This window comes from Puntigrus tetrazona, chromosome 1 (genome assembly GCF_018831695.1).
Source record: "Puntigrus tetrazona isolate hp1 chromosome 1, ASM1883169v1, whole genome shotgun sequence".
NCBI lineage: Eukaryota > Metazoa > Chordata > Actinopteri > Cypriniformes > Cyprinidae > Puntigrus > Puntigrus tetrazona.
Window position 1 is genome coordinate 17396321 of NC_056699.1, and position 14129 is coordinate 17410449.

General features: G+C 40.9%; 1 protein-coding gene across 1 annotated transcript in view; it reads right to left on the reverse strand.

The window, feature by feature from the left end:
- The window catches only part of LOC122341421 (palmitoyltransferase ZDHHC5-A-like), a 29166-nt gene that overhangs the window by 12765 nt on the left and 2272 nt on the right, over positions 1-14129 (reverse strand). The gene's annotated exons all lie outside the window — the stretch shown is intronic.

The window sequence follows — 14129 nt, forward strand, 5'->3', positions numbered from 1 at the left end:
TATATAAATATAAAAAAATCTACAACAGGTGCACAGACCAATCTCAGATTTAAAGTCCGCATACATCTTAGTCTAGACAGAAACCATACAAAACATTTTTTATTTTTAACCAAGTTTATGTTTGGAATGATGCATTAAATGAATCAAAATTAACGGCAAACATTTTCTATTCCACCGTTTAATAAACACCGTTTATTAAATCATCATATTAGAACGAGTATGTGACACCGAAGAAGAGTAATGGATGTTTAATTAAGTTTAAATTTAGGATAAAGGCAGGTCCGTAGAAGGCCTGTTAACCAAACCGTTGGGCGTTAATAAAGACTACGTATTAATCAAGCAAGTTTGAGGGGTGGTGTGCACGATTTTTCATTCTTCAAGATTTTCTCACCAAAAACATAATGTAATATTTATACGGTAACAGTGTTATATTCCGCACCCTTTTTGAAACGACGCCTTGGAAAAAGGATCAAACTCCAAGCAAACCGTAAATCAGCATAATTCTCAACGATATTCAATGCATAACAGATCAGCCAATCAATCTTGGAATATGGAAGGTACGAAACGCAGCTGACAATTCTGTCAACAAATAGAAAATTCATAAGTAAATAAAAACGCTCTATTAACAACCGGCCCGATTTTAACTCTCCGCTTACCTGCGCATCTCTCCAGGAGACACTGACTAGATTCACGTTAGCATTAGCCATCTTCGGAGCTGTATGGGGTGGCTTTTGTTTGACATGATGATGGGTGGCAGCAAAGAGGCCGGACGTTTCTCTCCATGCCCTGACGTTCACGAGTGGATGTGTTCTTCACGGATCAGAGGAATGTCTCACACACCTGCATACGCAACCTGACAATCACAACTACAGCGCTTTCATCCAACCGTTCAGCGAAAGAGTGAGCAAAGAGGCGTGGGTCAAGAGCAACCACTGCTATACGTTGCTCCGATTAAACATCATTTCGCAGACGATATAAAAGCGATCACGTGCGAGTCGAGGGTCACCGCCCAAACGAAACGTTTAAGACAAAGCGGTGCGTGTTAAACGGACGAACAATGAATGAGTGTCTGCTAAAATGACAAACTATTGCATCATAAATCGCGCTGAAAGAATAAAAGCCATTAATTACTCTCAGATGTGCTGCACCGATTTAAAGAGGGCTGTGGTTTTGGGGTCTGTTCGTTTGATTCGGGCTCAGCTTTCAAGCGACGAGGAACGTTTTCCAAGTCTCCGTCTCCTTCTCACATATCTGAGTTTAATTAGCAAGAGCTTTACGCTCCATCCGTATCCATAATGATGATTTAAACACTGCTTGTGTCTGCACACACACACACACACACAGTCTCCATCTATTTCACTCAAAAGAACACAAAACGCTTGGCTTCCACATTTTATCCCAAGGCTGTCCTCCCACTAAACCTCATTATAACACCAGCATCTGAGCACAAACACTGAAGGGCTTTTTCTAACTACTGACCATAAATGGACTGTAATTGTGCTGAAAAGACCACTGGGAGATTGCTCTCTTGCTTAAGAAACTGTGAAGCGGCGGATGACGGAAACTCGCCTGGACACCTTATCGTCTAATCTTTTGTCACGCTTCCTTTTTGTACGCAAAACATTTTCAAGGCGAAAAGCTGTAATTACATCGAAACCATCTCTATTAACAATCAAAAGCATCCACTTTAAAATCGCTGACGTGCTGGTTTTTTTTGTTGTCGTGTGCTTCAGCGTTGGCACCTGGAACCTCATTGTTCACGTCAAAGTGACAGCTGGAAACTTCAATCTTTTAACTCTTCTGTCAGCGACGCTCTTTCTTAACTGCTGATTCGAGAGAGCACAACTGCAAAAACAACAGGACGGCACTGTTGACCCTGTCTATTTCTTTAGCTGTGCTTTTCACAACTCTTAACACTCAACTAGACTCACACAGTCAAGTGGGGTCAGCTGTCAACGCTATCCACATCAGACCTTTGACCCTCACCTGCCCACCACACACACACACACACACACACGTGTTGGTATTTGTGGTTTATGAGGACTCTCCGTAGGCATAATTGTTGTTATACTGTAAAAACTGTATGTGCTATTGTCCTACACCTTGCTAAAAACTACATTTAGTATGTTTTTTAAGCCTGTCATCATAAACCACCTTCAAATTGTGAAACCTCCATCATACCCATGCCATTAAACAAATGTGTGTCCCCATAAACCACAAAAACCCACACGCACACACACAAACTGACACTTCACCAAAATACCTAGTAGACTTCTTTAATGATTTTGTAAGAAGTCTCTTATGTTCTCTAAGGCTGCATTTATTTGCTCAAAAATAATCTCTATTTTAATGTAGGCCTACTCCAAAATGGTTAATTTTTTTTTTTTTTTTTTAATCGAGGCTTCAGTGTCACATGATCCCTCATTTGTTAATGCTGGCTAATGCAACTAACATTTACATTTAACATTTCAGTTAATGCTGATAATTACTCCTTTTGATCTTGATGCATGTAGTAATCTATACATCAATAAACACTGTAGAAGTAGCCTTGTTCATTATTATTGACGCCTTATTAATGTTAAGAAATGCTGAGCAGCAAATGTCGTTTCTTATAATCAATTTTAAAAAGTAAATGTTTACTGTTCAATGCTTCGGCTCAATTTCATGGATTCTTGCTAAATAAAAACCTATTTCTTTCAATTAATGTCCCCAAGCCTCTGAATGATGGTGAAGCTAAGAGAGGTCTTGAAAGGAAACTAGAGAGGAAGATGTTTATTGCTTAAAAACAATGACTGTAATAAGCTCTATATATTACAGCCTGGACTGCTCGCACACACACACACACACAATCTCATACTCTACACATGAACACAGTCAAGTCAAGACCACTATAATAAATCTACCCTGCAGAGTATAACATTTTAAATATATGGATTTTCATTTAAAGGGATCAAAATCGTTTTTTAGAGCATACAAAGAAAAACCACCGCAACAATACAGACTGAAGGGCTCTTAAATGTCAAGCGTGTTTCATTCTTCAATTCTGAACTGATTAAGAGAACAGCACTGGATGTGTAGCTCAGCTTCATTTCCCACTGTGATGCCCATGAAGGATCGTGGATGTCAGGCACAAAAACACCTTCTCCAGCCAGAGTAGTGCAACATAAATGAACGGTGTAAAAGACACGTCCCAACAGGCAGTTTGAAACTGCAGGAGACAGCAAGAAACAAAAGGCAACAGTGAAGATCCAAATGGGGGGAAAAAAAAGTGTTCCAGCTATCCTCTCCAACAATGATGTCCCAGAGCAGAGGAAAACAAACAAGCCAGCACAGATAAGACAAGATTCTTCTTCTATCTGGTCCCTTCCACCTATACAAGCCAAACAGGGCTTACTGTGAGAGCAGAGACAGGCTCTTAAAAACAACACATTTTACAACAAATCTGGACTCCAACTGGAAAAAAAAAAATTAACTCATTTCAACTGCTTCCAGACCTTTAAGTGCCCCTATTATGGACTTTTGAAAACGATCTTTCATGCGGTGTGTAACACAGGTCCGAGCGGACGGAAACGTCTTGCAATGTTTCAAATCTGAAAGCGCACCGTGTATAAAATGATTGTGTCTCAAAAGAGTCGAATCACTGAAACGAGTCGTTTTCAAAACGAATCGTAATGACGTCAAAAGGAAACATTAGCTAATTGCTCGCCACTTGTTGGTCTTTTCGACTGGTTCTGAACGAAAAAGCTAATTCATTCCTAGGTGCCACTTTCGGAGCGGTAAAAGCTCACAAACACTGCTTTAGACGCAACGGAGCGATCACCACAGGGGTTTGGAAAAAATATTTGTTGAATCGCTTGGGAGTCATTGCACAAATAAGGTAAAAAAAAAAATGTTTTTGCATCCTCCCAAAATATAAACCTTTAATAACTCAAAATTTAAAATGTTTCTCCAAGAAGAGTAAAATAACATCATCAGCGCAAATAACAATAAATAAATATGCCTTTGCGTTCCCATTCAAGCAATGGCATTACTCTATGAAATCAAATACGGCAGCCACCGCAAATATATTTTAAGCATTTACTGAAAGCACTAAAAAAGAAACAGAGGCAGCATGCAAATAAAGGAGTTTTGCGTCTTCTGACCATGTTCAAGCACTGTTCAAGCTATCGTAAAAAAAGGAAAGACCAAACTCTGACTCACAGTGGCGTTGAGAAACACCCTTGGTCGGGATGAAGCTATAATTGCGGGAGCCTTTCTGAATTTTACAGTCAAATTGAATGGATTTGCATTGGTGATTTCATTCTGTCTGAACACTGCGGGCTGACAGGCAGCAGAACGCTTTACTCCAGGCCTCTGGGGTCACTTCTCATTGAGTCCTTTTGCGTTTCCTTTTGGCTTGATTAAAAATGACATAACCACGAATAAAAAGGCGGCAATCAGAAAGCATATCTCATATACGTATATGCATATCATGTCCTCATACAAACGCTCATACAAACCCTGAAAAATGTTATTTCCTTTAAACAAGTCACAGTTCTCTCGCTGGTGATGAAATTCAAATTGAGTTTAATTTATTCTGCGTTATTATAATTTATGCGCCAAACCAAGAAATGAACTCATTTCTAAGCACTGCACAATCAACAACAACTCATTACAGCATCTGTTTACTACGTGCGGGCATATCTCTTTTTAGTTAATACATAATTACATTTTTAATGACATACATACAGTAAAGTTCAAAACTTTGAGGTCAGTAAGATTCAATTCTACCAAGACTGACTGTACATTTTTTAGATTGTAAAAAAAAAAAAAAAAAAAAAAANTTTTTTACAAAATTGGAAGCAGCTCAACAGTTTTTAACATTGATAATAATTAGAAATGTGTCTTGAGCATTAAATCGGCATATAATAATGATGTCTGTAGGATCATGTGACAATAAAGACTGGAGTAAGGCACGCACACACACACACACACACACACACACACACATTAAATAAACCCATAGGGGCCAAGCTGGCCTTTACGTCTCTTACATCAAAGCACCAGAGACCAGAAGCACCTCTGAGATCCTTTCAACAGTTTGATTGACAGCACCTTCTCTCTGAAGCGACAGTCTCCACGTGGATACTTCATCTTCTGGGTTCATAATAGCAGGCTTCGACTGAAAACACTTTGTCACTCCGTTTAAGATGGAGCAGTCAGTCGGTTAAAGTATATCAATTGCGAGGTTTGAAAACAACCCAAGAGCTCAATGCCCCCTTTTCCGATTCACTAATGCTTTGGAACACCGCGAAAGGGGCGAAAACGGTGATGTGCTGCTTTTTTAAATCAAGCCCAAGAACGCAATACTGCAAAAGCAGTGATGGTAGGCGTAAAAGACGAGAGCGTTCAGAACGGGTGGAAAAAAAAAAAGTGAGAGAAAAGAGGGTGGAGACAGCTCGGGTGGGCGCAGCTGAGGTGGTTAAATGTGTTCCACATGTTAGTAAAACAGAGGCTTTTCCAGCCAGTGGGCAGATGAATGGTTGGAAAGGGGGATGGAGAAAAAGGAGTAGCCCTACTCACTCAAGCTCCCTCCCTGCCTGCCATCTCCCTCTGTTTCTCTTGCTCCATTGCTGCCCTTTTCACCTCAGAGGTAACATCCATCCACACACACACACAAACACACACACAAACACACACACACACTCCGAGAGCTCCAGTTACCCCAGCCGGTCTGCACAGGCCGCCTCTGTGTTTTAGGGAAGATTTCCAGACAGGCTATGATTACGAAAGCCAATAGAGGAGCGGCAGAAAGACCGTATTTTTAGCTCTCGAGTGGGGTCAGGAGGCTTCAGTGCATTTAATAACAGGGCGATCACCTGGTTACATCTGAGTGAAGCGTCTACATAAAGTAAAACCCCGCACCACGTGAAATTCATTTATGCTGAGGAATAAATGGAAAGTACTGACCAAAACAGAACTGTCTGCTGGGGCGGACGAGGCGAAGCAAAGCCCAGCAGGACAATTAAGTTCATTAGAAGCGTGTACAGGAGGGATTCGCCATCTTTTAATGAGAGGGAACTCCAATACGAGGAAGCAAACAATCTGCCTCAGATAACTTAAAAATATGTTTTGTTACCTTTAAATTATCAGAAAAATACGCATATGCAGTTTTCGCTATCATGCCAGTATGATTATGTCGCAATCTGGGTCTGGATTTAGTAAATGAAGAAGAAGAACTGCCATTCTCAAGAAAAAGACAGGCTTTGCTGTTACCTGGTGGTTCACGATGAAGACTCATTGATAAATTTCTGTTTGAAGCAAGAAAAACATTTTTGGGCTTTTTACTGGAACTCAAAATCTCCTCAAATTAGTTCCCGATTCGTCAGACGGACAATACTCTGAATGAACTCACTGAATCATCAGCTGACTCAACTTTCGCTATCCGTCTAGAAATGAAGCTTTGTGTGAATAAAGTTCATGAAAATACAGAACTAATAAATTGACAGCAAGAAAGGTACTCGTGATAACCCCAACGCCCTCGAAAAACACCTTGAAGGACCTCCGCCGTCTCCGCTCGAGAGCAGCTTGCAATCTCCACCACCGATCTAACCCCAATAAACACCCCGCCGCTTTATGATCCGACGGGAATGTAGGAACAGTGAAAAGTTCGAGCTCCTTTACAGAGCGCCGGCTTCATCTGTTGTCACTTCTGCCGCGGCACGTTGCAAATGTCAACACCCCGCCGGGCTTTTCTCAGGGGAAACGGTGTCAGAAAATTCTCTTTCAATGAGAGAAGCATTCTTTTAGAACTAGTGCTGCAATTATAGCAGGATCCGCCGATTCGTCATCCTGGATGGAGAAGCAAACCTCTTTTCGGCTCTACGTTCTCAGACACTTGAGGGTCAGCGTAGCTTTCACTAACTGCCCATTAAATCAAGTTTTTCTGTAAGAAAAAGCTTCCGTTTATTTCATCTTGACTCTTTGAATTAGTTTTCAGCCTGTGGCTGTGAGCTACTCAGAATATTCATAAATAAGCCCACACTTTAAATTTTTAACCAACAGGGACTGTTAACATGTAGAAGAACAGTTCGCACAGATATGAAAATTTGTTGAAGATTTACTCACCCTCAGGCCATCCAACATGTAGAGGAGTTTGTATCTTCAACTAAGCAAATCTAGAGAAATGTAGCATTACATCACCAATGGATCCTCTGAATGGGTGCCGTCAGGATGAGAGAGAGCTGAAAAACCTCACAGCGATCGTTGTTAAGCAAAAACCTCTGCGTTTCGTAATAAACAAATCCATTAAGACAATTTCAACTTCGAATTGTCGTTAAAATACGAGCCCTTTCTCCATAACATTGCTTTCTTCAGTGACGAATGAATAGAAATATCCACAGATCAAGCATCAACCGTTCACAAAGCGGTCCAAAATAGCGGATGCTGATGTGAGAGGGCAATATTTTCGTAAATACACGCAGCTTTTTTACTTCACAAGAATGTTGGAGTCATGTGGATTGTAATGTTTTTAAATCAGCTATTTGGACTCTCATTCTGACGGCACCCATTCACTGCAGAGGATCCGTTGGTGAGCAAGTGAAGAAACATCTACATCTTGGTTTTCCTTTTTGAGTGAATTTCTCCTTTAAGCACATTACTTACAAAACGGGCATTTCTTCAATAATTTGCCGAATTGCTTCATTAGATGATAGTGTGTTGTAAAATTATTCAATCTGATTTCAGTCAGATATTTTCGTATAACTTAAAGCCCCAATAGATCCACTCAGACTGCCTCACAGACAGCATGCTGAACCCGGGGCCATCAATACAGACAGATAATGTTTCTGTGCATCGTACTTCATTGCTCATAGATTGTCTGAGAGATGCACTGGCAATCAATGAAAACAGGTCCAACAGTTTAGCCACGCATGCAGAATCAAACAGTTGAAAGTAGTGCAATCAGAAATCAAAGCGAATAACATTTCACAACTTTAGTTTTTCTACATTTTTGTAATCAAACAAACGCAGCCTCGTTGAGCACAAAAAAATACATATACAAAACTCGCTCATTCAAAAAAAAGTGGAATACGGGAATGCAAAAAGGCACGTATCCAACCAATCTCTCTCGACTGAGAGCCAACAGCTGCGGGTGTCAAAATGTTACACCGGAAATTTATGGTTATGCATTGCTGTAACTGATAATGCAGCGTAATTGTATTTCTCAGAGGGCGCGCAGACTAGTTTAAGCCACGGCCAATCTTCTTATACCAAATTAACACCGTCATTTGGATCAATCTTCATGAGCACCCCCTTTACTTAATGTCAACGAACCAGGGGAAACAGATTTGATCTCATTACTGTCATGTAGCCTCTAGCTAAGAATACATGAGCTATGACGTCCAAAATTAGATTCCCACATCAGTTCTAATGCGAGTCCCACATAGGGTGAGAGCGAGTCATAGCTGTCTCTATTGTTTAAAGCGAGCTCGCAGGGCTGGAAAGAAAAGGATGCGATTTAATTTTTGTTTTGCAGTAGTCGAGAACCACCCAAAAGACACCGATAGGCTAAATAACGTATTCGATAGCCGTGCTAAACCATTCTTGCGATTCCCATTTCATTCGCACTAACTTACACCCGATGAGCGGCGGATATCTGCTTGTTTAACCGAATGCGTTTTCCCCGTTCAGTACAGAGATAACGACACAATAACGGCAACGAAAACTTTTTTGTTTACCTTCTCGTGTAGCTTCCTCTAGGGAACGCGCGAGAAATACAAATCATTTTAAATGAACGAGACTTAAAAGACTGCAGCCAAATCCGCAAACTGCTCATGGTTATAATTAAAGTTTATGGCCTGTATTCACTGAGCTTTATGAACGGTTACAGATCTGAGCTCAAGCTTTCTTCATCTTTCTGTGCATGTGAAAGGGAAACGCAACAAAGATCCATAACACTTTTGCTTGCAATGTTGTAAGCAACCTTTATGGTTACAGTAAAAAGAAGAAAACCGGGATTATGGGAACTATTTCTAAATTCTCAGTCCCAGACCCTTCCCTGATTTGAATAATTTATATAATTAGAGATTCATGGACATTCACCAACACTGACAGCAGCACAGCTCTGTTCAACCAAAAAACAAAAAATGACCTAGATTGAAAATCACAATCGCTTATCCATATGCGCACTATGCATGTGCATACTGCTACAAATATTGGACGATTTGTGATTGAATGACATTTGAATATCATTCATCTGCGAAATCTCACCAATGTTTAAACGTACCTTTTCACCTGCACTTCTATCATCGTTTGCTCACCTAAACCTCACTTAAACCAGATTTTTTAATGAATGTCAGCTGGGTCTGTTAATTATATGGATTGCACGGACAATAATAATGTTTTTTGTCCTTTTGCGGTAACAAAATATATTGTGAAGAACACGCCTTACGTCGTGGGAAAATAAACGTTTCTTTTACGTTCCTCGGAAGAAAGATATAGTCGTCAAACCTTCTCCTCCACTCCTAAAACCACCTTCCTTACGCTTTTTCTGGTTTGCCCATCACTCAAAGTGCTCTTTCTGCATTGCATTCCCCAATAAACGCCATTATTATGCTCTTTATGGGTCTCCGGGATCACGTGCAATTCATCGGCCAAATATTATTCTCTTCCTGACAGTTTACTAAACAAACAGCACTTGAATTAATATCAAATTCATCTTCTCTTTCAAAACCCCCCCAAAAATAGATATATTTTTGCATGCAAGTACTTACACGGAGTACAAGTGCTTATTGTGAAATCGTAACAGAACAGCATAACAATATTACAGGCCCATTAACAAAAAAGCACAGCAGGGAACGGATATAAATATAAAAGGAGATGAGTACTTCATTAACGGCCTTAAATTTAAACTGTAGCCCATTATGTCACCATAATGTTTAGAAATACTCCAGACCACAGGACATCTGCACACAGAGCGCTGTTAATCCAATCTGTCCCCCTTAAGGGAACGAGGGAAAGAGGTTAGACACAAATTAAAAGGGGGACACTATCTGACAGTTCACACTGATAGGCTTTCACTGGTGGTGAAACAGCTACACAAACCATTAAAAAAAGGCTCAAAGGTGACATTTCCCTCCATTTAAATCAGCATAAAGCTCAAACACTAAACATCATACTGACACAACGAATGAAGACCCTAATAATTCATCTTTTGGCTCACTGCTAAAAGCAGTTCTGGTCATAATTCCAAGCGATTGACTCTAAAGGCTCATTTTCTTAAGGAGAAAAGTGATGGACCAAACTTCCAAATGGTCACAAATGTCAAAAACCAATGATATTAATACGGCTGCAGCGAGGCCGCATGGGAAAACCAAGCTTGTGAAGATCTGTGTAAATGCCCGACAACAGATCTCCCATCACTTCTCGCATTCAGGAGAAGAAGTCCTCACACGTGCTTCGTTTCCTCGAAGGTCTATCAGCCGTTGTCTGGCGAGCATTCGGTGAACAAGAGCGCCTTAGGTGAGCTTCACGAGCTTCGGGTGCCGTTTTAAATACAGATGGCGGTGAGGTTTCGGAGGTCAGAGGCTGGACGTGGACGCACCTTCTCGACGGCTACAGGAGGAAACTGAAAAACCAGTCCGTTTCCCATCATTTGCATAGGAAACTAAGCATGCGAAGGTCTACATCAGAACAATCTCTATTTACTCCAAAGCAGAATATTAATCCAAAATAGCAATGGGTCGAGCTCTTAATCCACAGATCCTCATCCATCTGCTCAGGGCTCAGTCTCCCAACCCAGTACGCAAATTTATAATAGTCTTATATGGTCAAATTTATTGTTAAAAATGAATAATGCTGGGGACATTATATCACTGGGCCTCCTGCACCCAAAAAGTACCTTGATTATTACACCGAAATGAGGATATAGTTCCTAGCCGTATCGTCCTAGAAAATCGTAACGTTTGATTTTCCGTCAGTCTTAGTAGACAATGGTTGTTTTTTTGGGCTGAATGGTAATGGTCTGATCAGATTTAATGAGCTATGCTAAGCTACAGCTAAAAGTGAGATCGGCTGGATGCATTCGTAAACGGCAAAACTCAACTCTAGGTGAGCTGGAAAATAGGCCTATTTTCAAAAAAAAGTGGCATGTTCCTTTAAGTTCATCGACCAGCTTTGTATTGCGAAAATGTTGGTCGTTTTAAGTAAACGAACAATGCGTAGCATTCTTTATATCCTGCACAAAGATAACTGCGATTATACGTAAAACACGTCATCTAATCCCAAGGACTTTCATTAAAACCACCCTACTTCAACACTTTTAGATTATATTCGGCTGAGCCCAGTGCATTATGGGTGTTATAGTTCTGCTTTTTCTTTTCGCCTCAGCTGTTTTCCTCAAGTTTTCTCTAGTTGCGTAGCACTGATTTAGACGTGCTAATAGTCATTCGTGTAGGGAAGTTCCCTGAATCCCAACAAATGCCTAGATATCTCAAAAATCAAATGCAGGTGGGTATTTAGACTTGAAATAATTCCGGGATTTCCACACATCCTGCTATTTTTTTTTTTTAATCAGTATTTTGTTAAATCCTTTATAATTATCATGACCTCGTATTAATTATGAGACTATAGAGTGCTGCGGCGGTGACGTCAAAACTCGGGAGACTAATTTGGATTTCCTAGAGATTTCCTATGGGTTTTTATAATGGAATTTTTCAATTAATTAGTAAAATAATGCACCAGGTAAATAAAACCCGAGGGTAACCTGGCTATTTGTGCGTAAAAAAAAACATAAGCGCTTCAACAATGTTCGGCATAGGTGTATGTTATTTACATTGTAAAGAAAAAAAGTTGAAATATCATCAGTTCATATTCACCGCAGGCCTCGTTTCGCTCAAAGCGAAAAACGCCTTTGGAGAAATCTCAAGGGGACCCACGGCTTCCAGCTTTTCGCGTCACAGCAGCAGCATTTATATTAAAAAAATATACTATTAAACATGAACTGTCACGAAGAAAAAGGTGTTAGAAAGGCTGATGATATCACAATCTCCAAGATGCTCTTTCTACTAAACACACCGAAAAGCAAGCAGGTTTATGCCTGCAAGATGACCAAATAAACGGTTTACTGTGGGCTGTAATCTGAAAGCGACTAGTTCAAGTGATCCAAAGCACTGAGCCCAATGTTGATTCTTCAAACAACTGCTTGAGTAAATCAAAGCCTGTCACACTCGACGCTTGATGAATGCCTCGGCTTTAAAGCAGCTTCCAGACCATCATCAATGCACTTTGCGCTGATCACTTCATGCTGATCTTTGGTAACGACTTTAGCCTTGCATGGTGCGAGAAAGCTTTCGAAGCAAAGATCGATGCACTCCGCGCACCGAAGCCGAACGCATTTCAGAGCAACGTCTACAAACTCAAACGCGTCTCTAAACCACCAAAACCATAAAAACGCATCGCATTTCAAAATCGGTGCAATGAATGAACAGAGCAGGAGTCTCACCTAACAGGCACATCGGCTCAGCCTCGAAACTTATTTAATAGCACAAGTATGAAGAAAACCAGCTGAAGAAGTCGTTTCACGTGTGAAAAAGCGAATACGGTTTAGCATTTGAAGAGCCGTCAAAATGCAGGCTTAATGCAGGCTTAGTGCACGCTTTTTAAATGAAGAAATCAGAGAAATAGCTGAAGGCTATTAGTCAAACCCGCAGGCCTTGTGGCCATTTAACTGTCATAAAACTTATCCCAGCGAACATCTCACGATCTTCTCCCTCCCATCGCGTCGCGGAACGGCGCGTGAACGAAATCGCCGCAAACTTACGTGAAAACGAAGAATAAAGTAGTGGATCCCACCAGAAGAGTGGCGGCAGTGGACACCGGGATGTATTTGGTGGGTTTAAATCTTTTTCCAACGCTGCTGGGCATTCTGTAAATCCCACATTCCTCGTTTATTTGATCCCTATCGTCAGACGCGCGCGAGCCCCGCACCGTTCAGCGCCAGCCGGCTAAACGCGTATTCGCTCCCGTCGCACGCGCCGTTAAATCGCGGTCCTCGGATACGCGGTCGGGAATACGAGACTGAAAAAATCCCACCCAGCTCAATTCAGCCCACCGCCGCTGAGGTCACCGCGACGCTCGAAAGGTGGAGCCTTCGCTACGCAAATAGAGGAGGAGGCGACGCACGCTCGCTCCATCGGAGGGGCCTGGTCTGTCTCGAGCGCTCGAGCGGAGCGGAGACGCGGGCTTCTGCTGCGGCGGAGAAATCGCACGCGGGGGTGGAGTTCCCGCGCGCGCCTCGTTTTATTCAAAGGGCGGTCGTGAATGAAGCGCTTTTTTTTTTTTAAACGTATTAATTAAATACACGCAGAGTCAACTGCAAGGATTTTGGAGGAGCGGCGCCCAACGCAAAACTAAACTTGCAGCGTGTTTGTTTGTGGATTCGTGGGCTGTTGCTGGTATCGCGTGCCCTCTGGTGGCCCATTTGGAGAATTTAATTTTAAAATCCCAATGTGCATGCACTCCCTAAATAGTATTAAAAATACTTATAATTTAGTACGGATAGCATGTATACTGGGATTGGCGTGTACTTTGTCTTGATGAGCATTTTTTGCATAAACAATCGCGTGACCACAACGTTGACAAGCATTTTTCATTTATCCTAATTTTAGTCGATTGTTGCTTCATATTACGCATTTATTTAGTCACTGTTCGGGCAATAAACTGGACGAAACAAATAAATAAGTGAATGAAACTGAATGAATTTCTATCGCAAAACATATTAGGAACAAAACAAGTGTGATGGTATCTATTAAGCAGTAACTTATTCACACCAACAACATTGGTTAGCTTTAACTAATGAAAACTGGACTTTACTGCTCCAATAACTTTTTTTGGGCTTTGCAAATGTGCTGTTTTGTGCTATCAATAAATAACACAATGGGTCAAATTTGAAACGGAGAGTTAAGAGAGAACTCTATAGACAGCTCTATATTGTTACAAATCGGTAAAAATTAGGGGAAAGCTGACTTTACTGATAGGCAAAGGTTCAGCTTAATTACACACATCTGTAATTTAGCATTAAATGTAGGTGTAGCTGCGATGTATATACAAAAATAGATTATAAAATTAAATTTAATTATAAAAAGATTAAA